Source organism: Olea europaea, chromosome 4, assembly GCF_002742605.1.
Source record: "Olea europaea var. sylvestris chromosome 4, O_europaea_v1, whole genome shotgun sequence".
NCBI lineage: Eukaryota > Viridiplantae > Streptophyta > Magnoliopsida > Lamiales > Oleaceae > Olea > Olea europaea.
In genome coordinates, this window is record NC_036240.1 from 8,599,586 (window position 1) to 8,611,068 (window position 11,483).

Consider the following 11,483-nt stretch of genomic DNA (forward strand, 5'->3'; position numbering starts at 1 on the left):
AATGAATGAATATATACATCACCCAACATTACCTTTTTTTCCCATTTGTGGTGCAAGTCATTTCAACTAGTGCACTTTGTAAAGTGCATACCACTAAGGGTGGTTAATGGGGCATCAAACATGACAAGATTCTTATACCTAAGATCTTGAGAATCTAGAATCTCTTCAACAATCACCTCCCCAACCCTCAACCAACCCCCCTTGGACATAAGTAGGGTGACCTATGTCTTTTTAGCATGATTGATAATATGAGTTAAATGAAATCGAGAACTACTAATTTACATATTGTATGTGTTAAGTTGTGAAGCTTAATTCGATATTTCATAGCTGTAATTTCGATTTTGCTTAATCTTCTTATAAATAGGGAACCATCAATAGTTTTTAATTATATCATTATTCAAAAGAGAGAGATTAGAGAAATAAGGGTGTGCAATTTTTCTGTTATAATTTTTCATGAATTAGTGCGACAGTTGACAAAGACGTAGTCTCACATTGAGACAAACCTTTATAAATATTACGTATTTTTTCCCCTCCTTATTGTGATTTTATTGCTCTTAATTGTATATAATTAATGTTTCTAATTTTTATAAGAATGTACATTACTTTGCCACCAAAGATGGTTGTATAGCATCAAAAGATTTTAAGAATATAGAAAAATCGCCCTCTTCCGACCTTGAACAAAAAAAATAGGGAACCCTAAATTTATGTGCCTTTTGTCACTAAAAGTGATTAATAGCTTATTTTGTCATGCAAGATCTCACCAAATTAATCTTATCACACACTCCCCTCTTCCCCACCCCCATAACTCAAGGACAACTAATCGAAACCTGAAATTATATATCTCTTTTGCTAACAATCATATTTAAAAGTTTTAATTATTAGAGTCAGGCTACATTTATTTGTGTAGATTTGTCTTCAACGCGTTCTTTACGTGTAGATCATGTTCATTATTTTTTTTTTCTATCAAAGGTATACGTGGACAATTTTATATGTGGACGAAACCAAGTCTTTTTCCTTAGCTCCAATACTATTTTCACCATTTTATTTAAAATTTTAAATTATTGGATACAAAACGCATGTAATCATTCAAATCTTGTCATGATGCCAAATCTTTCACTCCCCAAGCTTAGATACGAATGGCCCTTAACCTCGAAATTTGCACATCGAGCATGAACCCTACTCTGATCACTGTGAGTTGATTTAGTTGTGTAGGGTCCCCGATCTCGTCCTCATGATCCTTCGCATATTCACTCGCATGGGGTCCTTAGATTTATCTTTATACCAATGTTAGCTACCCTGGGCTATCCTGTCTTAATACACAAAGAATCTAGCTTAAGAGTCTCGTTCCTACTTTACTAAGCAATCGTTGTCTCCCTATACCTCCATTGTGTCCCATTAGGGCTTATAGGTGGCCTAATCCTCACGGGATTGCACCTATAGAATTCTATATATACTTGACATTCGTTCATTATTTAGGCCGAGTTTGATATCCATTTTTTTTTAAAATTTATTTTTTTCTATTTCTTTTTCAACCATACATTTTTTATTAAAATAATATTACCGTAAATAAAAATCTTTTCCTTATTTTTCAACCACACATTTTCCATCAATTTACTATTCTAAAATGCATTTTTACATAAAAATTGGTGTCAAACACCCTCTTAGATAAGTATGATATAATTTCTAGTTTATACCTCACACTAAGTTTACCGTTTTAAGCATTAAAGAGGTTGTGATATAATTTCTAGTTTAGACCTCACACTAAGTTTACCGTTTTAAGCATTAAAGAGGTTATGGTGACAACCACAAACACATTTATTGTGGTTACTGAAGGTTCAGTTTCTGATTCTAGCTTCTGTTTATGCAAGGCCGGCCCTAGGGCCAAGTAAACAAGGCAATGGCCTAGGGCCTCTTTTTCCAAGGGGCCTGAAAATGGAAGAAGTTACATTACCCAACTAAAAGATAAATTAATGAAAAATTCATTTAACTCTATATTTATTATTATTATTTTTTCAATTCTAACTAAATTTGAGCTTATTCAGAATAACTTTTTTTGAGTTTAATATACGTGATTAAATATGTAGCTATCAAACGAGCCCAATATTGTCATGGTAATTTGGTTTAATATGAAAACTAATATTATACATTAAGTATTTTAGTTTAATGAGTTGTAACTATAATTTAATTTATCCAGATTAACTTTCTCTCGATTCCATTATATGTCATTTATGGCAAGTTTCGAAATGAGTCCAATATTGGTAAGATAATTCTCGATCCTCCAATAAATACTCATTTGATTCAAGTTTTCGTTTAAAATATAAATATATTATTTAAATATTTAAATATTTTTATGTTTGGAAAAAATTTACAATTAAAGCCTAGTAATAATGAATTGTCTAGGGCCTAAAAATTCTTAGGGCTGGCCCGTGTTTATGTGACCTAGAGCTGCCTTGGAGAAAGACATCCATTTCAAAAGGATAATGTGAAAAGTGACCTAAGATGGTAACGCCGGGTAGGATAGTGATTATTCTATTGGCTTGTTGTAGCAGATGATTCGCAAGAAAAGAACGACAGAAAACGCCCAAAAAAATCAGAGAAAATACTCTGAATTCAACTCAATATTATTAATAATGCAGAATGTTCAAAACTAACCTACAAGCCGGGTTAAATAGCTGCGAAATACAAAATGATGGGAAAATTACCAAAAATGGAAAAATCCCAAAATTATACCAAAATAAAATATTAAGTAAAAGAAGTAAGTTGCCAAAAATTTGGATCAATTCGAGTTTTCTAACATATGGAAAAAAGGAAACGAAATATTACCATAAATAGTAAAAAATAACTTAAAATTGAATTTTGGAAAGAAAAACAATGAATTTTGGGCTTGAAATTGACGTCCACCGAGCTTAGCTGGGTGTGCACGACGTGCGCACCGAAAAGAGCTTTCCGGATTGGGGTCATAATAGCGATTCCGATAACTGTAGCCAAAGTTATGGCCAAATTACCAAAAACGCGTCAAATTCCCCAAATTAAGGAAATAATAGTGATTCACTTTCCATCTTTGCGCCGATTCGATATCTCATGGTATCTCAGCGCCATCATCGTGCTATCTGACAAATCAGCATCACTCGACTCGGATCCTCCTGCATTAGATGGTGAGCATGTTTGGCTAAGCTTAAAATAATTTAAATTTATTTTTGTTTTCTATTTTTTATTTCGACATATGTTTGAGCATATTTTTACTTCTTACTTATAAGTATAAAAGTTTCTTGTAATTTTGACAAAAAAAAAAAAAAAAAAAAAAAAAAAAAAAAAAAACCCTTTTAAAAAAAAAAAAAAAAAAAAAAAAAGAAAGAAAAGAAAACCGCTTTTAAAATAAGCAATTTACCTAAATAGGCATTTTGCTAAACAAATTTATTTGTACTAAAACGGATTTAAATATAGATTTACTTACCGACAGTTGATATTTAAAGCCTAGCTCAACATGCTTTTAGCAGTTGATTATCGTGTCACAATTACATACAGGACACAAGAAACAAAGACTTTACATTATTTAAACATCTAACGCTCTTTATTATTAATACTTTAGCATATGATGGTAAAATTCCGTGTCCGGACCCACCTCGCATTGTCCCTGCTCAAACGGGATGGAGATCATTGTCCCATCCCATCCCAATTTTTGTGAATCGCCATCACGCTAATCTCACACACTAGAGGTCCTTTGTTCGAAACCATTTCTATTTATATATATTTTCTTATATTTATTCAACATATGAACATAAATCTAAGAAATGGGAAAGGAGAAATCTTCACTTGGCTCAGCTCTCAACTTATAATCATGCTTGTATTTGGTCGTTAAACTTTAAAATTTCAATATTTAATCATTACACTTTTACAATATTTATTGTATTGGTTTTTGAAATCAATTGCATGAGTTTAAGCGAACATTTTGATGATGTTTTTAATAAAATGTGTTTTTTTAAATATATATTTTTCATTTTTTATTAGATACATTTTGGTTGACTGCGTTGAATATGAAAAAGCTATTCATAATTAATTATTTATTTATTTTTTATTTTTTATTTTTTTGGGATAATTAACGTTTGCAGTCAAGCCACATTAACATAAAACGAGCTAAGCTTCTTTTTCCCTCTTAGTCTTGTAACAAATAGAGTATTTTTGGCTAAGCTAAAATATTTACTTATAAGTAAAAAGTAGGTTTAAAATAAATAATCTCATTTTTAATAAAAGATGTAAATATTTAAGAGGAATTGCATTCCGTATCACTTTTTGGCTTGGCATTTAAAAAATGTCACTTTTTAATAATCATTGCAAAAATATCACGTTTGAACTCTTTTATCCTTGTAGACAATTTAAATCCCATATGTGTAAGTAATTAATGTTGATTTAACAAAATGAAAAATTTGTACAAAATTTATATCTATATCTCAATCTCTATCTCTTTCCACCACTTTGTCTCTCACTCATTTGCTTCTCTATCTCTTCTTCTACTCTATCTTGATTTTTCAAAAATATTCTCAAAAATTTCTACAAGTTTAGAAATTGGTTCAGTGAAAAAAAAAAAAAAAAAAAAAAAACTTCATAAATCTCGATATGAGCTTATTTGCAAGTTTCGATTTAGGTTTTGTTCGATTACAATTGGTTCAAACTCTGATCAATTTCTGGGATTTTGTTTACAAATCAAGGATAAAATCTTCATTTGCACCTGTCAAAACTGAAACTTGTTTATCATTTTTGTTGCAGCCTATTGTTGTGGACTACCTCCTGACATATTTTTGTTTGATATTTTGTTTGTTCTTTTTTTTTTTTTTATTTCCTTTCAATTAGGGATTTATTATGGATGGAAAATGGTAGTGCTTCATATTGATAGAATACATGTATTCCTATTGATAACTTCTGCTCTTTAACTGCTATGGACCACCTCCTAATTTTTTTTTTATTAGAAAAATAGGTAAATAAGTGGGTTTAGAAGAATTCCGTAGAATTATTTGTTAAATTTTATGAAACGAAAGGGGTTTCCATTAAGAAATGTAAAGAATACTAATAATCCACCTATTCATTTCATAAAATTGAACATATAATTCTACAAAATTCTTTTAAACCCATTTATTTACCATAATCAAAGTTGGACATGTCGACAAATGAATGCAAAACTAATAAGTCAAAAAGTAGTCATCTATCGAGAAATAATGACTTTAACTATTGAGAACGATAGTTCATATTGACAGATGACTCAACTGATCTATCGAGATTTAATCATTTATCGAGAATAACTAAAACTAAATGTCAAAAAAGATAGTTCACCTTGACAGATGAGTTACATAACTAATCTGTCAAGAATTAGTCATATGTTATTGTTGAGACTTTAATTTTGACAAATTAAATATTTTACTTAAAAGATAGTTATGCTTGTTTGTGTTATGTACGAAGTATTGGTAATTAAAAGTGTCTATTTTCGCACAGTAAGGAAACGCAAAAAGTCCAATTTCTCGATTTATATACTAAGAGAGATAAATGAACACACATGCACATACAAAGTATAAGCATATGAAACCATAACCTTTATGAAATGACTATTATGATATAATTATTTGTTCAACTTTTTTTTTCCCTTAATTATGATAGAATTACTTCTATTTGCTTTCCACATAACGATGAAGGATATTTGTGTTTTTTGTTCAATCTCGAAAATTATAGAACCATCTGTTGAGATAAACTGTTGTTCTTGATAGTTATGTTCTAAAATTCTCAACAGTTAATACCTTTTTGTCGACAGTTTTGATCATATGCCAAATTTTGTTCAATTGTTCTTCTATGTATGTTATGAATTAAATATACGACACATATCATCATCATTTGACCTTCGTTATTTCTTCTTGTTGTTGATGTTTGTAGTTGAATTTCAAATTTCTTTTGTTGGAAGAGAATCAACTGCATGCATACATTCCTCAAAACAATAATATGAAGTAAATCATAATTGTACTTGAGATATTTGTTGAAGAATTTATCAAGAAATTTATGGCGAACTGGAATATTAAAGAAATGAAATCTAGTCAACTATTAAGGAAATACTAGTAAAGATTGAATTCAAATGTGATAATGTAAAGTATTACTTTTTATTAATTTGTATCTAACTAAAGTTTGTTCCAAAACGCGTAACTCTACGGAATCTCAAAAGACTGCATATGAATAGTGGTGCCATTCTGATGAGATGACCCGTTGCTACATCTTGGCATCCATGTCAAACGTATTTTGACTGAAGGTATATTAATATTTGAGACTTTGAACATCAATTCAATTTAAGTTAGGGATCAAGAATACCAAGTTTATCCTTCAACCGTCCGGCTATGATGTCGGAACTGCAATGGAAGTGATTTTGTCCCCCTCTACTTGCATTCATCATCCACATGAACATGCTTTACTCGATGCGACATGATGAATCTCAAATGATTACTCACACCTGAAAAGTTAAGATTGCAATGAGAAGGATTCTTCACAATCAATATGTTGGCATTTAATAGCATAAAAGTGGCACATTCTAATATTAAATCCATACAATAATGAAAGGTCAAATTGAGAGTTTCGAAATGTCTATCCCGAGATTTTCAAAATGTCAAGTTCGACGGTTGAAATGTCTAACATGACGATTTTTAAATGTTGAATTCAACGATTAAGCTGTCAAAATTGAAGGGAAGCATATATGTGGGTGATTGGAACAAACTCTTCATCACATTAAGTGTAGTTATTAATATGGTACTACTGAACGACGAAATCTGCTTACAAATGAGTGAAGTCGTAATTAAAAGATTGATCTCGATGATTTGGGAATTGGGCAAAACAACTAGAGATCATATACTTGCAATAGTGAAATCCATTAATCATTGAAATGAGATTATTGTCACTTTAAGGTATTTTCAATAGGCAAATTAAACCAGAGCTCAATAGTCCAATGATGAGATCATTGGACTTTGTATTGTGATTTTGATCACAATGAATTTCCCTTATGGAAATGAAACTTAGAGGTTAATACATATTGAAGGGTAAAACGGCAATTTACCAATTTTGACATATTGACGGTCAAATGATGGTTGACTTGTGGAACTATAATAAGAGGCTATTGTTATTGGATCATAAGTTACTTCTATAATTATCACTCAACTGGAGAGTGTAATCTCAATTTTATGGTAGAATGAGCCGAGATTAATAGATGTATCTCAATTGGTCTAGAGTTGACTCAATTATAAACATCAATTGGAGCTTGAGTCATGTGAGTTCAATTAGGTACATTTTCATATGCTTTTATGGTTACCTACATTTCATTTTCCAAAAGAGGGAGGAACCTAAAGAAGAACAAAGGAGAAGATCAAGGGAGGAAGCATTTGGCTAGCTCATTAAAAGCTCCTTCAAAGTTATCATCTTCCTTTTATGTGTGAGGATTTAAAAACATCCAATGATCTCAAGTGATCAAACATACTTATTCATATGAGTTTAACATTTAAAGGAAAATTAATTTCCTATTGTGATGATTTAATTCAATAACCAACAACTTCAAAAGTCAAAGCTTTCTTTAAGGGCTTTTTTGGTATCCTTGCCCATTAACTACTAACCAGTTCCAGCTTACACAGAAATGGTAATTTTTTTCGAATACCTTTTGTTCAGGAGATGTTGACGTCTTTTCCTAATTTACTCACATGTTCGACGACGGATTTGCACTCATTCATTTCTTCATTTCAATGGGATGTTCACTGATCGCCAAGTTAAAAGTTGACACAATTTTTTCTTCTGTGCCAATGGTCAATTTCTGGTTTCAAATGCAAATTCGTGCAGAGTAAGAACAAAAAATGTTAGTAAAGGACAGATATATAACATGATTAAATCTTAGCACTGCATATAGCATTAATGACATGTTTGGTTGGGAGGATTAGAACATGACTGTACTCAAGAAGAAAAGAAAGTATTATCTTGTTCACTATATTATCTAATACTGTGCACCAAACATGTGCAATTAACCTTATTGTTTTGATAGATCTTGAGTCCCCCTCTATTATGATAGAACGAGAATGTTTCTTCCCAAAATCCAATGATGGAGGCAATTCTTCTCCAAGCATTAAATCTTTTAGGCTTTGAGCATAGGATCCAAAAACTATCCTCTCTTCCCATCTATTGACCTAATAATAAGATTATCATATTAGTCAGGCTACTCCAACCAACAGATATGGTGCCCACCTATAGTTGTTGAAATCTATAATTCTAACAGGGGACAAAATATGTTGTATTAATCCGGATTTGAAAAGTTTAATAAATGCTCTTCCAAACAATCTATGAAATAAATGATTGTTGAGAATAATAGAAGACAAGGACAATGTTAGACATCATGTTGTCAAACGACCTCTCGGGCGATGATGTAAACCAGTTTTATCAATCGACATGAATGACTGAACGATAAATCAACACCGAATAATGGGATGACCCGATTTAACGTTGTTTTACCTATTGGATGGCTAATAAACCTTTGTGGCTTGTTGGTGTGCTTTTGGGACATAACCCTAGTCGAGCCCACTTACCATATGTATAACTTACCTTATTGTTTGTCATTGGTTTACTATATATATTGGTAATTCTCGTAGCCTTCCTTGGTCCCCTTTTTGTGAAAGAACCCGAGAGAGAGAGAGACCGTGTCTTCTTCTTCTTCGTGCATTCTACTCTTTGATCTTGTCTACCTCTTGCTTGTGTCTTTGTGACCCTTATCTGTGTGGTATTCATTCTTTGTGAGTGAGCAAACAACAAGCAGAAGGAAGAAAAGCAACCATAGGTAGAACTCGTGAGGTCGACGGCGGGTACCTTCGGTTTTGGTGTTGATTCGGTGTTTTAAAGGTTAACTGAGCCCGGAAATCATCTTGAGCAGCTTGAGGAAGATCCTAACAGACAAGGAAATTTTTTTATCAATCTTGAGACAGCCTTATTTTCACGATTATCCCCATGCTTCACAGCATCCTTGAGTGCCGAAGGAAGAACCTTCCAAAATTTGGAGACAAATTTATTTTTGTTCTCCATACTGTTCTTCAAAATATCATGCATGCGCAAGGTACCGAAGCACTTTCCTCACCATCTCCAAACTATGGAATTGTATATTTGTCCCATGTTGCAACAACTTGCTCAGCTTTACTACGGTGAAAAATGCACCATTGCGACAAAGCTACAAAGAAAGAAAAGGTAAAAGTATGTATCAAAAATAGAGTCGGACCTGAGCATAGGCTCAACAGGCCGCTACCTTAGGCCTAGCTTTTCAAGGGGACCCAAAAATTTTTTTTTCCATTTTTTTCTTTTGGTAAAACCCACTAATTAACGTAAAAGAATCCTCCCATAATTGAGATGTTTTGTAAACGTCTTTTACATTAAGTTTTAAGTTAGCAATTGGTTGTATAGTACATAGTTGGATTTTAATTTACGTTGATTTTGAGGGCCCAATTTATGGAGTTCGCCTCGCGCCCCCACGATCACGGGATCAGCCCTGATAAAAAAGATTGGCAATACTTATCTAATGCAGTTAGGACTAGTTAAGAAGAGGCGGAAAATGTTTGGTTGTGCTTTAAAGTAGGTCAAACTTACTTTCAGTTAGTCATCTTGCCAAATAGGATTTTCAATGTTTCTTTATATTAGCGAAACTTTGCTAATTATTAACCACAGCTGAAAATGCTCTACATATAGTTCCCACAACATAATGTAACAAGTGCTATTTCATATTTTTCCTTTTTTCATTTCAGAATGAAGTAACATTGTGAAGAACAATGAATTGTCGTGATCAATCGAAGTCTTAAATTTGTGGGTAAAAAATAAATCTTCAACCGAAATGATCTTAGGGTAGTAGAACCCGTAAAGAAGGAAAAAATAGACAATGTAGCAGGGAAAGTAGAGAAATATATTAAGCAAAATCTCATATGAAACATACAAAGCAGAGAAATATATTAAGCAAAAGCGGAGAAGAATTATTAGACTTGTACTAGAAAATCTTCATCAATGAGAAAATCGTGTTTTAGTAAAGAAAAATCTTTTTCTGGTTCCAAGTTGAAGTCTAAACATACTGAATCTAGGAATGCTTATGCTTAACAAACGAAAAATCTAATTGTGATTGAAACTTATGAACGAACAAGCATGGAAGAAATCATAACTTGCAGGAACCACATAAAGTATATCCTAAGAAAACACAAAATGCAGAAGAAGACGTGAATTGGGTAGGCAATAAACCATTAATCATTTTTATTTTTCCATCATTACATTAAAGCAGAGAAATGCTCCGCGTCCGAACTCAAGAAATCAAATAATAGATCTGAAGATATTATTAACACTATACATGAAAGAACACGTGAAACATAGTAGGTATGAAACCGTTATTCGTAGTTAATCTTATCCATGCTAAACTCCTAAAACGGAATAAGTTTAAAAAAAAGGACTTTCCATTTTAAACCTTCTCATCATAAAAACGTATATGAAACCGTTATTCATAGTTAATCTTATCCATGCTAAACTCCCAAAACGGAATAAGTTAAAAAAAAAAGGACTTTCCATTTTAAACCTTCTCATCATAAAAACGTATAAAAGAAAAGGAAAATGCTGTGGTGTACACACAGCTTTACACACCCCCACATGAAGGGGGGGCCCACGAATATTTTATTACATGTGGGCCTCCCTCCATATGAGTGGGGTGTAAGCCTGTGTGTACACCATTGTGTACACACAACAAAAAAATTCTATTATCATAACTAATTAAAGAAACCGTCAAACTGAATTACATCAAGGAAGATCCATGGATATATTTAAGATGAAAAATTCCCCACTTTTCGTTTAATCTTAATAATTATATCATAGCATTCTATAGACATGCAGAAATTCTAACAACTAATTAATTCGCTTGAATAGCCAACAACTGAACCCGTAAAAAATTGATATGTGACAACCTTTTTCTTCTTTCTTATGAAAAAATAAAAAAATCATGAGCGTGTCTATAATTTTCAGTGAAAACCAGAACAAAATCATCATAAATAGAAAAATAAATAATTGAGGGATATATATACTTTCAATAAATCGATTTCTGTATATGAGCTTTGAGAGCTTGTCTGCAAGTATCTCTTCATTGAACACACTATTCATCCCGCCTCTCTGAATGCCCCCTTCTCTACCAGTATTCCACTGCACAAATATAGGTATATAAGCACCACAAGACACATAAATGTATTTAATTCAAGAGGAAACCCTAGTTACGAGGGAAAAATGAAAAAAAGAAAAATGATTTAATCTTTAGAGAAAAAGGATTAAATCCGGAATCAATCAAGACAAACAGACTCCAAAAAGTCACACAATTGATTAAATGCAAAGGAGGAGTAGGTATTAAAGGAGCCAAAACTTGTTGAATTGGGTTCGAAACAAAAAAATGAAAAAAAAAAGGGCAAAAAAATTGACAGAAC